This window comes from Haematobia irritans, chromosome 4 (genome assembly GCF_050003625.1).
Source record: "Haematobia irritans isolate KBUSLIRL chromosome 4, ASM5000362v1, whole genome shotgun sequence".
Lineage (NCBI taxonomy): Eukaryota > Metazoa > Arthropoda > Insecta > Diptera > Muscidae > Haematobia > Haematobia irritans.
The window spans coordinates 4,650,297-4,669,910 of record NC_134400.1 but is presented as its reverse complement, the minus strand read 5'-3'; the positions used below and the strand labels follow the sequence as shown (position 1 = coordinate 4,669,910).

At 33.6% G+C, this 19,614-nt stretch overlaps 1 protein-coding gene across 2 annotated transcripts in view; it reads left to right on the top strand.

The window, feature by feature from the left end:
• The window catches only part of AstC-R2 (Allatostatin C receptor 2), a 54,612-nt gene that overhangs the window by 13,745 nt on the left and 21,253 nt on the right, over positions 1–19,614 (top strand). Inside the window, exon 2 of one of the 2 annotated variants that reach the window (XM_075304035.1) lies at positions 13,936–13,972. The exons of the other annotated variant lie outside the window; for it this stretch is intronic. The gene's annotated coding sequence lies outside the window, so the exon portion shown is untranslated. The remainder of the gene's footprint in view (positions 1–13,935; positions 13,973–19,614) is intronic. 2 annotated transcript variants of the gene reach the window in all.

The following is a 19,614-nucleotide window of genomic DNA, read 5'->3' as shown; positions in this document are numbered from 1 at the left end:
GTATTTGGAAGAAAAGTATATAATTTTTGTGATAAACGTTTATTCTTTTCCAGGATGTAAAAACAATTTCATAAAGACAAACTCAAAAAAAAAAAACATTGTTTTCTTGCTAATTGCATTTTCCCTCACATCTTTCTCACATGGTTTTTTAGTTCTTAACACCTTTTTCTTGTAATACAAACAATGTAGAAGAAATTATACGATTTTATAAATTTTTAAATTTTTTTTACCTTTCGCCTGGACGGAGAATCGAACCGCGGACCATGCATTTTGTAAGCCAACACACTAACCACTGAGCTATGTACATGTTATTGTCATCAATAGATCCATATAAGTTATAAAGGGTGATTTGTTAAGAGCTTGATAACTTTTTTTAAAAAAAAAAACGCATAAAATTTGCAAAATCTCATCGGTTCTTTATTTGAAACGTTAGATTGGTCCATGACATTTACTTTTTGAAGATAATTTCATTTAAATGTTGACCGCGGCTGCGTCTTAGGTGGTCCATTCGGAAAGTCCAATTTTGGGCAACTTTTTCGAGCATTTCGGCCGGAATAGCCCGAATTTCTTCGGAAATGTTGTCTTCCAAAGCTGGAATAGTTGCTGGCTTATTTCTGTAGACTTTAGACTTGACGTAGCCCCACAAAAAATAGTCTAAAGGCGTCAAATCGCATGATCTTGGTGGCCAACTTACCGGTCCATTTCTTGAGATGAATTGTTCTCCGAAGTTTTCCCTCAAAATGGCCATAGAATCGCGAGCTGTGTGGCATGTAGCGCCATCTTGTTGAAACCACATGTCAACCAAGTTCAGTTCTTCCATTTTTGGCAACAAAAAGTTTGTTAGCATCGAACGATAGCGATCGCCATTCACCGTAACGTTGCGTCCAACAGCATCTTTGAAAAAATACGGTCCAATGATTCCACCAGCGTACAAACCACACCAAACAGTGCATTTTTCGGGATGCATGGGCAGTTCTTGAACGGCTTCTGGTTGCTCTTCACTCCAAATGCGGCAATTTTGCTTATTTACGTAGCCATTCAACCAGAAATGAGCCTCATTGCTGAACAAAATTTGTCGAAAAAAAAGCGGATTTTCTGCCAACTTTTCTAGGGCCCATTCACTGAAAATTCGACGTTGTGGCTCGTTAGTAAGTCTATTCATGATGAAATGTCAAAGCATACTGAGCATCTTTCTCTTTGACACCATGTCTGAAATCCCACGTGATCTGTCAAATACTAATGCATGAAAATCCTAACCTCAAAAGAATCACCCTTTATTTATATAGCATAGCTTGCGGCGCCCACGAACCGAATAAACAAAGTTTATTTAACAGAAACAAACATTTAGTTTGGGACCGTGGAGCAGTGGTTGCTACGTCCGACTTGCATGCCAAGGGTCGTGGGTTCGATCCCTGCTTCGGCCAAAGTTTTTTTTTGTTTTTTTTTACATATATTCCAGATATGTTCGGAATATTCCGAAAAAATGTTCAACATTACATTGTAGTATATTAAATTTTGAACTGTAAAATGTGTCTTATTAAAGACCTAAAGTCAGAAAAGAACAGTGTTTGATATAAACGAAATGGACTGTGTTGTTGTTTCAAAAATAACATTTTTTATTGAAAAAAAAATTTTGTAACAAACGAATATTTTTGGTGATAAAAGTTTAAAATTTTCGAAGCAATTCAAAAAACTCTAACAAAAGAAAAACGTTTTCGGTACACGTTTTCCAAACGTTTTTTTTCTTTGCGTGTAGTTTCGTCCACGTGTGTTTACGATTTCATGAACGGCTTTCGTCTTTCTATGGCCATGAAAAGTCTTAAATAATTCTTTAGACGTTCTTATGGCAACTCCGTCGGTGGTGCAATGTGCTAAGGCGATTGTTTGCGCGTATGATGCAAGCAATCCATTACGTTTTCAGATCATGAATGCTGGTTGTTGTTTTGACAACGCATGGTGTCATTTTAACGTTTTCAGGTTGACACCGTCTGTTTTCCGTTTGACACCACATGTGTGCTGATTCACTTTCATGAACGGATCGTTTTGAAATGACCACGCCGTTCATCATTTTTTTATGGGTGTAGAGCCCCCCATTTCACATTTTAAGAAATGTGAATGAATCTTTTACCTTTCTTACCAATGCTCGTGTTGCATCATGTTCAAAAAGTGGGGACAACAACTGAAATTATCCAAAAAATGAAGACCAGTTTTGATCGACATCCTGGCCCCACATTTCGCTAGAACACATGCAACCCGTATTGAAAAATGAGCTCAGACGAAAGCGATTGAACTTCCAAAAAGTGCAAGACCTCACCGATGCAGACTGCGAAGAGCACAAAAATGACCACTTACCGAATTTATTGATATCCGATAAGAAGCCATTCCAAATTGAGCAGTTTAAGAACAAACAAAATGATCAGATTTACTTGGCAAAAAGGTCAGCGGAATTTGCACACCTTCGATTGACCACCAGAACTCAATGGTGTGCGTTGCCGGCTGATGGTCGCTTCCTGCTTGTATTCATCGACCGTGGGGTCTTAGCAAATTACGAATATTATCGGGAAAATGTCCTAAAGACAGCACTGAAATACTGGGCAGACAAACATTTCTGTCACGGACCATGAATATTACAACAGGACTCAGAACCATCGAACTCAGCACGCGTAAACAAAAAATGACTTCTAATTCACAATGGGCACCAAAATATCCGGAACTCAATCCGTTGGACTTCATCGCCTGGGGCATTTTACAAAGCAAGGTTAGTACTAAAATATACCAAAGTGTAGATTATCTCAAGACGTTGCTTCGCCGGGAAAGGATCCGCATACCAATCACTGTTGCCAAAGTTGGTAAAGAGGTACTTCACAATTTTCCTTTAGAAATATAAATATAGACAAACATTTTCTATAGAAAACATTTTTCAGTAGAACATTTTCTGTAGAAAATAAAATTTTCTATAGAAATAAATTTTTAATAAATTTTTCTATATAAATAAAGTTTTAACAAAATCTTCTATAAAAATAAAATTTTGAATAAAGTTAATATTAAGTCAATATCTTTAAAAATTTTAATTTTCGTTTTAGGTCATACTATCAAAGTCTGACTTTTTCTTCTTTTTTAGAAGTGGCACTTTTTTCTTTTCTCTATAAAAACATAAAACTTCGACCAGTTTACAATTCAAATAAATTGTCGCAATTAGGAGTAATCATAAAATAATAAATAAACTTCTAAAATCATCAAAAATTAAAAAATGATCATAAAATAATAAGTAAACTTCTAAAATAAAAAAATAAAATATTTCTATTGAAGAAACTTTTTTCATAATAACAACACAAAAATTTTTGATCAAATGCTGCAAAAAAAATTTATTCGGTAGTTTTTTTGGTAACATTTTCCTAAAGTTTTGGTAGATTATTTTCGGCTTGAATGGCAACCGTGGGAGCCAATCCGATCTAAACTGATTTTAAATTGGATGTTGTTTTATTATATTTATTGCTTTTTATTGACAATACAAAATGGAATAGTATTGCATATCAACCAAAAATATTACATATCAGAAACCAAAAAAGTAAAGAAAACGTTTATTTTTTATATTTTAAAATAGAATTCTAAATACTGAAATATCACAGTTTAAGAACAAAATCAATGCAGCGGATGCTTACAAAGGTTACTTCCGTCCTATGACAAGCCCATGTAGAATTCATTGCTTTTGATGCGATTGTACACTACTTCCGAATCCCCAAAAAAAACAAATGTTCTCATCTTTTTTCTGCTGGGTATTTAAGGATTTAATGACAATATAATCCAGGGACTTGACCACTTGTCAACATTACAATTCAATTTGTGCCATCTACTACATATTTCACTATTTTGAGGCATACAAACTGTGACTATTACCCTGGAATACCATGCCATGGAATATTAATAAACATTCCCAATGGACGCATTACCAAATACATTTCATTCGATTGAAATGATTGCCTGTTGACAGTCAAGAGAGATATGGCGAATTACCAAAAACGATTATCAATGATTCAACGAACAATAATCAACTGCAACAATTGTATTTAATGGAATTATCTTTACATTTCATATGAAATAATAACATGAAATCATTATGACTGCCAACAGATGGGATTCCGAGTAATAGACATATATTTAATTTTACGTTTAGTTGGATAACATTGGGTCGTTTTTCCATTCCATGTCTATAATGATGGAATTATGTAAAAATTGAAATATTGTTGCAAAAGGGTTGGTATATATGGGCATTGTTTAAAAATTTCAATTTTTTTTAAAGAATTCTATTTATGTGTCCATCTTTCTGTGAAAAGCTGAGGGCGATTTCGTTTCTGCGAAAAAATTTTGCCCTAGTGTTACACTATTTATTCTTTTATCCTCTTTCCACGTAAATGATGGAGCGATTGAAAAGTTGTTGCTAATTTATAATATTGTGAGGTATCGTAAACCCAAAAGCTTGGTAAAAGTCGTTTAACACCAGATAAATCGGTTTAGATTTTAATCAAGCTACTATATATATACATATATGTATGAATAGCTAAAAGTATTAATATATATTTTGTGGTCTCCATGTCGACAGCTTTCATAAAACACTGCTTTACTTTTATCTACCATTTTTATTAGTTTATCTCTCTATAGTTATACTTCTAACCTTTTATTATTTAATATCAAATCGATTTGAAATTTTCTTATCAACTTAGCCTAATGTCCATATTTATATTTATAATAAAAGGTGTACAATGTATAACCAGATTATTACATATTGCAGCGTTCATACATGTCATGTGGTTTCATCATTTTGATATGGGTATTATGTACATAATCCCAGTGTTGTTATCACACAACAGAGAAGCTCATACCTTTATAACCATATGAAATTCTAGCAAAAGACATATTCTAAATGGCAAAGGAAATATTACCACAAAAATATTGTAATCATAAATAGATCATGTAGCCGATGGAGATGGAGAGAGAGGAAAAAATTGAAAGAATTTCTATATTAGGGGTTATATAGATGGAACAATTCCTGAACTACTACATTCACTCGATATCAATCGAAAAGTCCCTAGGTCGACAAGTTTACTTGTCACAAATTTTAAAATAACCCTACTGATAAAAAAAAACTTGACTTATCCAATGTTTGAAATGGATGAAGATTGAAAAATCGATTCTGGTTTGAATCCCAACAATCTACTGCAATGAGAAGTATTTTTATACCCTCCACCATAGGATGGGGGTATATTAACTTTGTCATTCCGTTTGTAACATATCGAAATACTGCTCTAAGACCCCATACTCTGGGTCGTGGTGAAATTCAGAGTCGATCTGAGCATGTCCGTCCGTCCGTTCGTCCGTCTGTTGAAATCACGCTAACTTCCGAACGAAACAAGCTATCGACTTGAAACTTGGCACAAGTAGTTGTTATTGATGTAGGTCGGATGGTATTGCAAATGGGCCATATCGGTCCACTTTTACCTATAGCCCCCATATAAAAGGACTGCCAAATTTGGCTTGCGGATCCTCTAAGAGAAGCAAATTTCATCCGATCCGGCTGAAATTTGGTACATGGTGTTAGTATATGGTCTCTAACAACCATGCAAAAATTGGTCCACATCGGTCCATAATAATATATAGCCCCCATATAAACCGATCCCCCGATTTGGCTTGCGGAGCCTCTAAGAGAAGCAAATTTCATCCGATCCGGCAGAAATTTGGTACATGGCGTTGGTATATGGTCTCTAATGACCATATGCAAAAATGCAAAAATTGGTCCACATCGGTCCATAATTATATATAACCCCAATATAAATCGATCCCCCGATCCGGCTGAAATTTGGTACATGGTGTCAACATATGATCTCTAATAACCATGCAAAAATTGGTCCACATCGATCCATAATTATATGTAGCCCCCATATAAATCGATCACCAGATGTGACCTCCGGAGCGTCTTGGAAGAGTAAAATTCATCCGATTCGGTTGAAATTTGGTACGTGGTCGTAGTATATGATCTCTAACAACCATGCAAAAACTGATCCACATCGTCTAATAATTATATATAGCCCCCATATAAACCGATCCCCAGATTAGACCTCCGGAGCCCCTTGGAAGAGAAAAATTCATCCAAATTGGTTGAAATTTGGTACGTGATGTTAGTATATGGTATCCAACAACCATGCAGGAATTGGTTCATATCAGTTCATAATTATATATATATAGCCCCCATATAAACCGATCCCGAGATTTGGTTTTGGAGCCTCTTGGAGGAGTAAATTTCATCCGAGTCAGTTGAAATTTGGTACATTGTGCTAGTATATGGCCGTTAACAACCATGCCTAACTAGGTCCATATCGGTCTGTAGTTATATATAGTCCTCAGATAAATCGATCCCCAATCACACAAAAATTGGTCCATATCAAGTTCATAATTGTATATAGACCCCATATAAGCGACCACCATATTTCAATTCTGGCTCTCTACGTACCGTGCAAAAGTCCATATCGATTCGTAATTATTTGTAGACTTACCTCTACATACCTTTTTTGTCTAATATATACCACGTATGGACTAACTCACAATTTAAGAAGTTTTAAGATACCACAACCCAAGTAATTCGATTGTGGATGTCGAACGCAGTTTGGTCTTCATGCAACTTTATTGAACTTATTGAATTGTACTGAATTGAAACGTATTGAATTGTAATGAATTAAAATTTATTGAAGTGAAATGTATTGAATTGAATCGTATAGTTCTATAAAAATCACTTCTAGTTTGTAAAGCAATGAATTAAGAACAATACAACACTGAATTAAGATTTTTGTAATGACCATTGGCAACTCTTTTATCATTTTTATCCGCTCTTATTTTATAAGAGGGTTCCTGTCATGTAAAACAGGAAATCTCCTTCTTCTTGCCGTTTGACTGTCAACCAGAAAACATCGTTGCCTCTCGTCGCCCATAGGAATCTCTCTCGTCTCTCAACCATAATAAATGTAAGTGACACGAAATCCCACCTGTTTCAATTTGTGTTGCCGGGAGTATTTCGTCGGAACAACTTGGGGTATTTTCTAGAGTTCCCAACTTTAACTTATTTTATCTGTTGGAACCTAAGTTCCACTCACCAACCAAGCACTGGTGTTTTCATGAACCTAAGTTCTTTGTTATTGCAAAACATTCGGTGTCTTGACGAACCTTAGTTCACCTCTAAATCTCGCCAATAGGCATATTACACAAAGATAAGTATAGTCTTCAGTGGATGACAGTCTTTCGTAGAAGTTTCTACGCAATCGATGGTGCAGGGTACATAAGATTCGGCCTGGCCGAACTTACGGCCGTATATGCTTGTTTTTTTTTTTTTTTTTTTTTGAATAATTCAATCGATATATTTTCGAAACGCTAACTTTCATACGAAACAAACAATGTGCATGAACCTTGCAAGTATTTATTATTGACATATGTCTATGAGGTACGAGGTTGTGCAAATGGGCCATAGGTATGGCGACATAGCCTTATATAAACCGATGCCCACATTTGATTTCTTGAGTCTCACGGAGGAGCAAAATTCCTTCGAAATTGAGTTTGTGATGTCAAAACAGACACAAATTGGTCCATATATAGCCATCATATAAATCGATCCCCTGATTTGACTTCTTAAGCTTCATCCGATCGGATTGTTTCAAGAGACCTTGCCATTTGCCTATTATTAGCACAACCCATGTAGATTGAGTGTAGAATATTGTACGCCATCTATAGTTAAGGGTATATAAGATGCGATTTGACCGAAATTGCAGCCCAGAGAATGAAGCCGCCGAGTCGGGCCGCCGATTTTAGCCGCCGCCGACTAGTTTTTGCCAGTCAAAGCCGCCGCCGAATATATCGACTCATCCCGACTCAAAATTAGCCGCTGATTAATCAAAAATATTGGTTTAATTTGAAAAATGTATTAATAATTGTTGTATTTTTTGTCAAAATGTTTAACATTCCACCCAAAATCCGTTAGTAACTATAATAATTTGGCAAAAATTTGAATGAAATGTAAATGTGATTGCAAGATTGATTGTACAACTAATCTCATTACCTCTCGGATAACAATTTGATTTTATAATGGCTAATTGACCGCCGCAGAATAGACAAATTTATATTGGCTTAGCCGTCAAGCCGCCGCCGCCGCCGGAGTCAAAAAATTAGTGTCAGCCGCCGCCGACAAAAATAGGTCGGCTTCATTCTCTGTTGCAGCCTGTATTCTTATTTCATGTTACAAAAAGAAAAAAAACACAGTTATATTTTTCTTTTTCCATATAATTCCAATCCAATTTTATTTTCTTATAATTGTTCACTTCTTATTATCCTGTTTCACGTCGTCATGATATGGAGAACACCATATTTCTTCTTAAATTCTTGCTTGTTGCTGTGCTACTAAATCACATATACTCTTATAATTGCCTTAAGTGAAATGATGACAATTACAAAGAAATTACTTACTTCTCACACTCAGACATAAATAGCAATATAATCACATATAGGGGGCATGGTGATGGTGGTTAAGGCTTTTCAGTGTCAGGCGAGTATCATGCATGAATCCATAAATCCATGACATACACACACACAGGTCAGGTTTGACTATAAATGATCAAAAGACATTTGCAATCTCTTGATGAGGTGATATCTTTATTAAGATTTAAATATAATTTATTATAATTAGCAATTAATTGTACAAACGAATCAAAATATGAATACCTAAAATTCTTTCATTGTTAGATGGTCATATTTCAAGCATAAAACCATATTTATTTATTTAAAATATTTAATTTATATATGAGAATAAAACGTTTTTGATTTAGGTTAACTCATAAATTTAAATTTATTTTTGTTAGTTATATACTTCGTATTTTTATCCGTATAGCACAACAAGATTATAAATCTTCTAATTCTCTATAGTAGGGTTAAGTTTAAATATAATTCATAATATAGTTTGAATTATTAGTTTGCGTAGAAATGTATGCTGAAGACTGTCGTTCACAACCAACGACACTTAGACTATTCAGTCCATTGTGATACCACATTGGTGAACTTCTCTCTTATCACTGAGTGCTGCCCGATTCCATGTTATGCTCAATGACAAGGGACCTCCTTTTTATAGCCGAGTCCGAACGGCTTTTAAAACCCTCAGAAATGTTACCAGCATTACTGAGGTGGGATAATCCACCGCTGAAAAACTTTTTGGTGTTCGGTCGAAGCAGGAATCGAACCCACGGGCATTCTAACCATTGCATCACGCTTGACTTGAAACAAGTAACAAGTCAAGCGGGGCCGACTATAATATACCATACACCACTTTGTAGATATAAATGTTCGATACCATCTAAAGTCCTTCACATTTTTTGGATGCAAATATAAAGGTTTGCGCTCCTAAATACATATATTTAAATTTGAAACGATTTACCCAAAGCTTCTTCTACAAAATGTATGGACTAATACTAAAGTCGACTAATGGAGTACAAAATATGGGAAAAATTTTAAATCTAAATCCATTGTATAAAAGATATAGAAATAAAATTATGGCCATATTTGCCCAAATCGGAAGAACATATATATGGAGGTTTTGTCTAAATCTGAGCCGATTTTAAATAAATTTGTCATACATTGTACCCTTTGTGCAAAATTCCAAAATTGTCGGAATGAAACCTTGGTGACATGAATCTATATCGGGCGAAACATATATATGGGAGGTGCATTTAAATTTGAACCAATTTTTATCAAATATGACATGCACAGCTAGCTAGCTGGCAATTCTAGTCTTTCAAGCAAATCGGAGTGAAATTTTGATATAAAGTGGACATGTGAATCTAAATCGGGCGAAACATATATATGGGAGCTAAATCTAAATCAGAAAAGATTTTCATTAAACTTGGTATGCATACACAGAAAAAAAATTTCACTAAAATTTTTTCAGTTAAAGTCTTAATTGAGTATGCAATTAATATGCAATTAAAAATTTTATTGATTCAATAAATTTTTTAATTGAAACAAAAATCAATCACAAAAATTAATATGCAATTAATATGCAATTAAAAATTTTATTGATTCAATAAATTTTTTAATTGAAACAAAAATCAATCACAAAAATTAATAGCATCAATTAATTTTTTAATTGATACTATTATTTCTGTGACTGAAGACATTTCAATTAAAAAATTAATTGGATCAATTAATATCGTGATTGAATGCAAACAAGTTTTTTTGTGTGTAGCAAGAATGTTAATTCTTACTACACACACGTAAATCGGAGTAAAACCTTGGCTTCTGTGGTCATATGAGTGTATATCAGGCGAAAGATATATATGGAAGATATATCTAAATCTAAACCGATTTCTTCCAAAATAAAAACGCTTCTATTCTAATCCGAAAAACATAATTGTGCCAAATCTGAAGTCCTTTGGACTAAAACTACTCCGTAAACTGGAGTAAAACCTTGGCTTCTGTGATCATATGAGTGTATATAAGGCGAAATATATATATGGGAGCTATACCTAAATCTAAACCGATTTCTTCCAAAATTCTATTCTATTCTATTCTGATCCATAAAACATACTTCTGCCAAATTTGAAGTCGTTTGGACTAAAACTGCGACCTAGACTTGGATTACAAAAATTTGTTCACAGACAGACACTTGGATCCAAATATTTTGACCTTTCCTTAAGGATTTTGGTATTGATTCCGAGCCAAAGATGCGGCTTCTTTAAAATAAAGACCTATCTGGCTTTAAATGTAGGACCAATAAAATTAAAATTAGGATACAGATCCCATTAATTAAATTGTCATTCTCTTTTCGTGGTTTATTAATAAAGGTACTCACGTGCAAACAAGTGCCAGTTTAAAAATCAAAATTAGAACGTATACTTGAAAGTGAAAAATGTTTTCTTAATTAAAAAAAAAATTAATCCAAAGACGATAAATCCTCAAAATAAGTCTCGACCTATATTTGAAGCGTTTTTATCTTAAATCTAAAGTTTCAATATTTCAGTTAATTTAAGGACAATTTTTTTAAATCAAAATATATATATATATATATATATATATATATATATATATATATATATATATATATATATATATATATATATATATATATATATATATATATATATATATATATATATATATATATATATATATATATATATATATATATATATATATATATATATATATATATATATATATATATATATATATATATATATATATATATTTGCTAGGTTTACGTAGGGGCCTATATATAATTATGGACGTATATGAACAAAATTTGCATATTTGTTAGAGGGCATATATTAACACTACGTACAAATTTTCAAGCAGACAGGGTGAAATTCACTCTTCCAGGAGTCCCCAGAAATGAGGGGTGTTCAGGTTTTTTAAATGCAAAACTGAAAGAAATACGTCAAGTTTATATTGACCAAATTTTGACCGTATCACCCTTTATCGGACCATTTTTAGATTTTGCCTCCATATAAAGCGACCCCCACATTTGATTTCTGGGGACTCCTGGAAGAGTGAATTTCACCCTGTCTGCTTGAAAATTTGTACGTAGTGTTAATATATGCCCTCTAACAAATATGCAAATTTTGTTCATATACGTCCATAATTATATATAGGCCCCTACGTAAACCTAGCAAATATATATATATATATATATATATATATATATGTATATATATATATATATATATATATATATATATATATATATATATATATATATATATATATATATATATATATATATATATATATATATATATATATATATATATATATATATATATATATATATATATATATATATATATATACATATATATATATATATATATATATTTGCTAGGTTTACGTAGGGGCCTATATATAATTATGGACGTATATGAACAAAATTTGCATATTTGTTAGAGGGCATATATTAACACTACGTACAAATTTTCAAGCAGACAGGGTGAAATTCACTCTTCCAGGAGTCCCCAGAAATCAAATGTGGGGGTCGCTTTATATGGAGGCAAAATCTAAAAATGGTCCGATAAAGGGTGATACGGTCAAAATTTGGTCAATATAAACTTGACGTATTTCTTTCAGTTTTGCATTTAAAAAACCTGAACACCCCTCATTTTGAAGGTATGTATGTGTAGAATGTTGCTCCTATTTTGATTTTGGAATTCACTCTTCAGTTGTCAAAATGCCGTCCAAGCAAGAAGAGCAGCGTATCAAAATTTTGCTCGCGCATCGCGAAAATCCGAGCTACTCGCACGCAAAGCTGGCAAAATCGTTAAAAGTTGCCAAATCAACCGTTACAAATATAATTAAAGTGTTTGGGGAACGTTTGTCGACAGCCAGGAAGTCTGGATCGGGGGGAAATCGAAAACCGGAAGCCGCTGAGACGACAAAAAGAGTTGCCCGTATTTTCAAGCGAAACCCTAACCTCTCTCTCCGATATGCCGCAAATAAGCTGGGTGTATCGTCTACAACCGTGCATCGAGCCAAAAAACGAGCCGGACTATCGACTTACAAGAAGGTAGTGACTCCAAATCGCGATGATAAACAAAATACGACGGCCAAAGCGCGATCCCGGAGGCTGTACACGACTATGCTGACGAAGATTGACTGCGTGGTAATGGACGACGAAACCTACGTCAAAGCCGACTACAAGCAGCTTCCGGGACAGGAGTTTTATACGGCAAAAGGAAGGGGAAAGGTAGCAGATATCTTCAAGCACATAAAACTGTCAAAGTTCGCAAAGAAATGTCTGGTCTGGCAAGCCATCTGTACCTATGGCTTGAAAAGCAGCATTTTCATAGCTTCCGGGACTGTCAACCAAGAAATTTACGTGAAAGAGTGTTTGAATAAACGTCTGCTGCCCTTCCTGAAGAAACACGGTTGTTCCGTACTGTTTTGGCCGGATTTGGCATCTTGCCATTACGGTAAAAAGGCCATGGAGTGGTACGCCGCCAACAACGTGCAGGTGGTTCCCAAGGACAAGAACCCTCCCAACACGCCAGAGCTCCGCCCAAATACTGGGCTATTGTCAAGCGGAACCTAAAGAACACCAAAAAAACTGCTAAGGACGAGCAGCAGTTCAAGGCAAACTGGCTTTCTGCGGCGAAGAAGGTGGACAAGGTGGATGTACAAAATCTGATGGCAGGTGCCAAGCGTGAGGCCCGGCAATTCGGATTTGGAAAAGCGAAAGCCTAACTGAATATTTTTCCTGAATTTTATACTAATTGAACTTGAAAAAGAAATTTAATTTGATTTTTGAAATAAACGATTTCACCAATTTACACGCGTTTTCCCTTGACCAAATTTTGACCGTATCACCCTTTATGGCCCACTTTGTACTAAGTCGATAACTTGTTTCATTTCAACGGATAGAGGGACGGACCATGAGAATTTTACTACGACCCTGAATATATATAATTTATAGGGACTGAGATCAATATTTTGCTGTGGGACAAATTGAATAACAAAGTTAGTATACTCCCCATAAGACCTCCAGATTTTTGTTTTAAACGTCCTTCAGTTCTACCTTTCATGGCATTTCCTATGATAATATGTGACATTTGCTGTATACGTAACCTAATAACTTGACTTTATTCAATTCCACCATAACTTCTCATCATACATGCAAGTATGTGGAAAGACTTTTGGTAGTTTTTTTTGTCGTTTGTCATTTTATGAAAAATGAAATGATTAAGTTTTCGTTTACGAAGATGTTGTGTGTGTGTTTTTTTTTTTTGATAGTTCAAAGTTCTTTTATGTTGTAGTAATAAGTTTATATTTCTTTCCTTAGATTTAAATGGGAATATCCTTGTGAAAGAAAAATCTATACAAAAAGTATAACAAAAGAATTTTTCCTTTTTTGCTTTTCAGAAACAGTTCTGCCCAAGAGTTTCAATAGTTGCTAAAAGTAAGTGAATTTATTCAATCCTGCTGGCAGGATAAATTTCAATGTAATCATTAGAGTATAAAGCAATAGCTTTTAAGATTAAAGACATAATACGCAGAAAGAAAATTTTTGGTATTTTTTTGTGAATGTTTAATGAAGAAAATATGTCAAGTTAAATAAAACTATTTCCTTGAAATTTAATTTTCTCAAAATATCGGGTCAATAATATGGTGAAATTATCTCTACGAATTTGAGAGTAAACGTAATTCTTTCAATGCTGCATTCCATATTCGAGCCAAACCAAAAAAGAGCGTTCATAGAATATAAAGGACATCGCTTCGTTGGCTTGGAATTGCTATCAAAATAATTAAAGACCAAATCTTTATAACTGTTCAAGCTTTTGTTTTTTCTCCGTGTAGTATAATCAAGCCACCCTCCATCTTTCAAAATGTTATAGAATATGAATTTTTGATTATAATCAAGCAATCATCGTTTATAGTTGATTTCCTTTCATTTCCTTAATCTATTTTTAGCTTTTCAGTTCATTGAATTGTATTGAAAGACTGTAACTAACAGTTTTTCGATATTGTGAATACTTGAGTGAATGTCTCTGAAATTTGTTTCACAAAGTTATTTGATGTAATTCTTTGCTATTTTACATCATATCTCCATGGATAAATTTCAAAATATTTGTTAAGTGTTATAAATAGACACTAATAATTATAAAAATAATATTATGTTTAAAGCACCATAGATCATTGTCAACTACAGTAAATATTTAACTCAATATGGGAACTCACAAAATTACTAGCTTCTATAAAAGGCCATAGATTTGATTGAGACAAGTTTTTGGAAATTTTCAATCAAGAACTTTCAATATAGTCAAGGTTTTATTTTAATTTTTTTACTTTTTTTAACAAACAAAAACTAAACACCTGCTTGCATTCTATGGCATATTTATCTACATAAAATTTCCAGTAAATATGAAAAAAAAACCTAGGTAAATGAAATTAATTTACCCCAAAGCAATTTGAAATTAAATTTTCTTTACTTCGTATTGGGGGTGGTTGGTACCTACGTATTGTTCCTATAAATCCCAAGGCCATATATAAAAGCTTCTAAAATGAATGCGAAAAACATCAAGGACTAAATATGTATATATTTTGAAAAGAGTACTATTACGTTCGTTCGTTGTGTTTTGTTGTTCAATGTATTTAAATGTGAAACTATAGATATCAGGATTAGAGGAAAGGGAAGATCTTTGTTTGTATTTTTTACGTTCATGCTGTGATGAATTTTTTTGGTTTATAAAAAAAAATATTGTTCAATATTAAAAGTCATCGTACACTGTGCAACAAATAAGCAACATAGTTATATATAAAATCCCGGTGGATCAAACTCACTCTCTATCTCACCATCTAATGAAAATTTGTTTTTTTTTTCTAATATTTCTTTTATACTCCGATGTTGGATTCACAAGACCTATATCAAATGCCAAGAACACATACATGAGTTATGACAATTACCTATCACACTGAAAAACAAAATTGCTGTGAGCATATAGACTATAGAAGGTGAATTTCTCTGATATTAAGTTTTTGAGTTCTTTAAATGATAAAAAGTTTCAAATATAGACAACTATTAATTTGGAAGATATTGCATATTCGATTTTCAGATTTTTGTTATCTAATAAAACATTGTTCAAATTTTTGTTATAATTTGGATTTTTTAAATGGACAGTTACCTGTTCGTTTTACTAGTTTTATCCCTAGAACAAAGAAAAATTGAACATTTGACGAATGACGGAAAATTTTGACTTAAGGTGGGTATTAAGTTCGAACGCCAAATCGCCATTTCTTCATGACCACTTTACTCTAATAATTCATTATAAATAATATAAATTTTGTGAAAGGTTGCTTTAAAGTATTCCTCATCATGTTTTAATCAAATTTACATCAAGAAGATATAATTTTATACTGTTTTTACTGATTTATTTTCGATTTTGGAGGATAAAGTCGAACTTAATACCACCTACGAGTATAGAGATGACCACTTCTCACTCACTGGCGGTATATCACTTACCTACTGATTTAGGATTTGCATTTTAAATTTCGATTTTAATCCCATCTCTACCATGGCATTCTGTAATGGGAAATATACAAAAAAAAAATTTAGAAAATCCATATATCAAATATTGTAAAATACTAAGAGTAAGTAACTTCTTAAAAATTAATTGTTATTACTTTTAAGATTGAATGGTATATTGGTGACAAATTGTTGAAATTTCAAATGGAAGAAAGTGCTACATTTTCAGATATGTTTCCAAATATACTGCCTCGATCAAGGATAAAAACACAAACTTGGAAAACGAAAATTGCTGTTGTGGATAGGGGCATTCAAAGTGATTTTTGGCATGCGATTTTTTTTAAATATATTAGATACTATAAAATATACAGACCAATATATTTTAATGAATTAGCTGATGGCTTCAGTGGCCAATGCTTTTTATACCCTCCACCATAGGATGGGGGTATATTAACTTTGTCATTCCGTTTGTAACACATCGAAATATTGCTCTAAGACCCCATAAAGTATATATATTCTGGGTCGTGGTGAAATTCTGAGTCGATCTGAGCATGTCCGTCCGTCTGTTGAAATCATGCTAACATCCGAACGAAACAAGCTATCGATTTGAAACTTGGCACAAGTAGTTGTTATTGATGTATGTCGGATGGTATTGCAAATGATCCATATCGGTCCACTTTTACGTATAGCCCCCATATAAACGGACCCCCAAATTTGGCTTACGAATCCTCTAAGAGAAGCAAATTTCATCCGATCCGGCTGAAATTTGGGACATGGTGTTAGTATATGGTCTCTAACAACCATGCCAAAATTGGTCCACATCGGTCCATAATTATATATAGCCCCCATATAAACCGATCCCCCGATTTGGCTTGCGGAGCCTCTAAGAGAAGCAAATTTCTTCCGATCCGGCTGAAATTTGGTACATGGTGTTAATATATGGTCTCTAATGACTATGCAAAAATTGGTCCACATCGGTCCATAATTATATATAGCCCCCATATAAACCGATCACCAGATTTGACATCCGGAGCTTCTTGGAAGACCAAAATTCATCTGATTCAGTTGAAATTTGGTAAGTGGTGTTAATATATGGCCTCAAACACCCATGCAAAAATTGGTCGAAATCGGTCCATAATTATATATAGCCCCTATATAAACCAATCCCCAGATTTGACCTCTGGAGCCCCTTGGAAGAGCAAAATCCATCCGATTCGGTTGAAATTTGGTACGTGATGTTAGTATATGGTATCCAACAACCATGCAGGAATTGGTTCATATCAGTCCATAATTATATATAGCCTCCATATAAACCGATCCCCAGATTTGAACTCCGGTGCCTTTTGGAGAAGCAAAATTCATCCGATCTGGTTGAAATTTGGTACGTGGAGGTAGTATATGATATTTAACAACTATGCCTGAAGTGGTCCATATCAGTCCATAATCATATATAGCCCCCATATAAACCGATCCCGAGATTTAGTTTTGGAGCCTCTTGGAGGAGCAAATTTCATACGAGTCAGTTGAAATTTGGTACATTGTGCTAGTATATGACCGTTAACAATCATGCCTAACTAGGTCCATCTCGGTCTATAGTTATATATAGCCCTCAGATAAATCGATCCCCAATCACACACAAATTGGTCCAAGTTCAAGTTCATAATTGTATATAGCCCCCATATAAGCGACCCCCATATTTCAATTCTGGCTCTCTACGTATTGTCTAATACATACCACGTACGGACTAACTCACAATTTAGAAAACAATGTTAAGAAGTTTTAAGATACCACAACCCAAGTAATTCGGTTGTGGATGACAGTCTTTCGTAGAAGTTCCTACGAATCTATTCCAATCTATGGTGGAGGGTACATAAGATTCGGCCTGGCCGAACTTACGGCCGTATATACTTGTTCTATTTGTTATATATATTATAAAATAATATATATTTTTATGAAGTCTTATTGGATACGGTGAATTATTTTAAAGTAGACGCATATTAAAAATACTCTAAAATACATATTAAAAATACTTTAATGTAGTAACTTGACATCAATAATACCGTTGTGCCACCTTGGTGGCAAATTTGCCACTTTTTTTCAAGCGGTGATACTTTTCTCGCACTGTTTTCTTTGTGCCATCTTTTCGTCATACTGTGCCACTTTTAAGTTACGTTTATTGCGTAGACCGATAGCCTCTAGTTGCTAGTGCCAGTATAAATACGTTTATTGTAATTTGTAATTATAATAAATTAAGTAATACATAAATAAATAAAATATCTAATAAACATTTTGATCCCAAACACAGTTAATCTTACGAATATGATCGGTGTCCTAACAAATAATCGAGATTTTTAGTCGTATACTAAATATGTTAACAATTTCCCCCTTTGTGTCATAATATTTACAGCGGACAATTGTTTCGCCTAAAAGTAGACAAAGAAAATGTTTTATTGCAGGAAAAACGTATTAATATTCCTTACATTAATTTTCAAGGTTTGATTTTATATATAAAGGAGATAAAATGAATGATGCGTTTGTGAGGATCAAAATAAATAAGTTACTTCGCAATGCTATATAACACACTGATATAATTGTTAAATGTAACAATTATATCAAAAAAAAAAAAGTCTGTCATTTTTTTTTTTTTAATGAATGTGCCACCTTTTATTGCGAATGCCACTTTTTGTGCCACTATTCAAAATTTCTCAACGATAACTCTGCTTGGCCTGGAATAACTCCTCAATAGTGACCATACTTTTCCAATAAGATTTACATATCGTAGATGATTGTTTGCGAATTGCCAAGAATTGCCGTGAATTTTATAATATTATAATTATTATGTTTTATTTATATCCTTTTTGACAACTCTGATCCATTTTTTTTTGTTCCATAGTGTCATAGAATATTCTCTGTCACCAATAGTTAAGTAATGGCAATTCTTTGTTTTATTTTCCCATCTCGTCTGCCTACAAAACCCCCTGGGGGCAAAAGACTGTACACAAAAAGTGTATAGAAAAATTATGTATTGTTTTTTTTTTTTTTGGTAGTTCGATGAATGAAACGAAAGGGAAAAAAGATTAATCATACCAAAAAGAATTCCAAATTAATATTGGGTCCCATTGCAGTAAATATTTATTTTGATTACTTTTCTTCAACATAAAAAAAAAAAAAACACAAAACAAACACATTTTGTAAGGACCATTAACTTGTCGGACGAAAAATTTATATGGGTGCTATAGGCAAATATAAATCGAAATGTTGAAACAGTTGTGGAAACGAAAAAATAAATTGAGAGAAATTTTAAAAAATGTGCTAACAAGTTAGGTTATGATATGGAGATGGATCCGCAGAAACGAATTTAGTGTCCATTTTGACCCTATTGGTCCATTGCGGTTTCTCAAACACCTTTTCACTTCTTCTTCGTAACATTTCGACCGGATTAATCCCTCCTCCAATCATCCACTCAGAGGTCTTAATAGGTTAGGTTAGGTTATGTGGCAGCCCGATGTTTCAGGCTCACTTAGACTATTCAGTCCATTGTGATACCACAGTGGTGAACTTCTCTCTTATCACTGAGT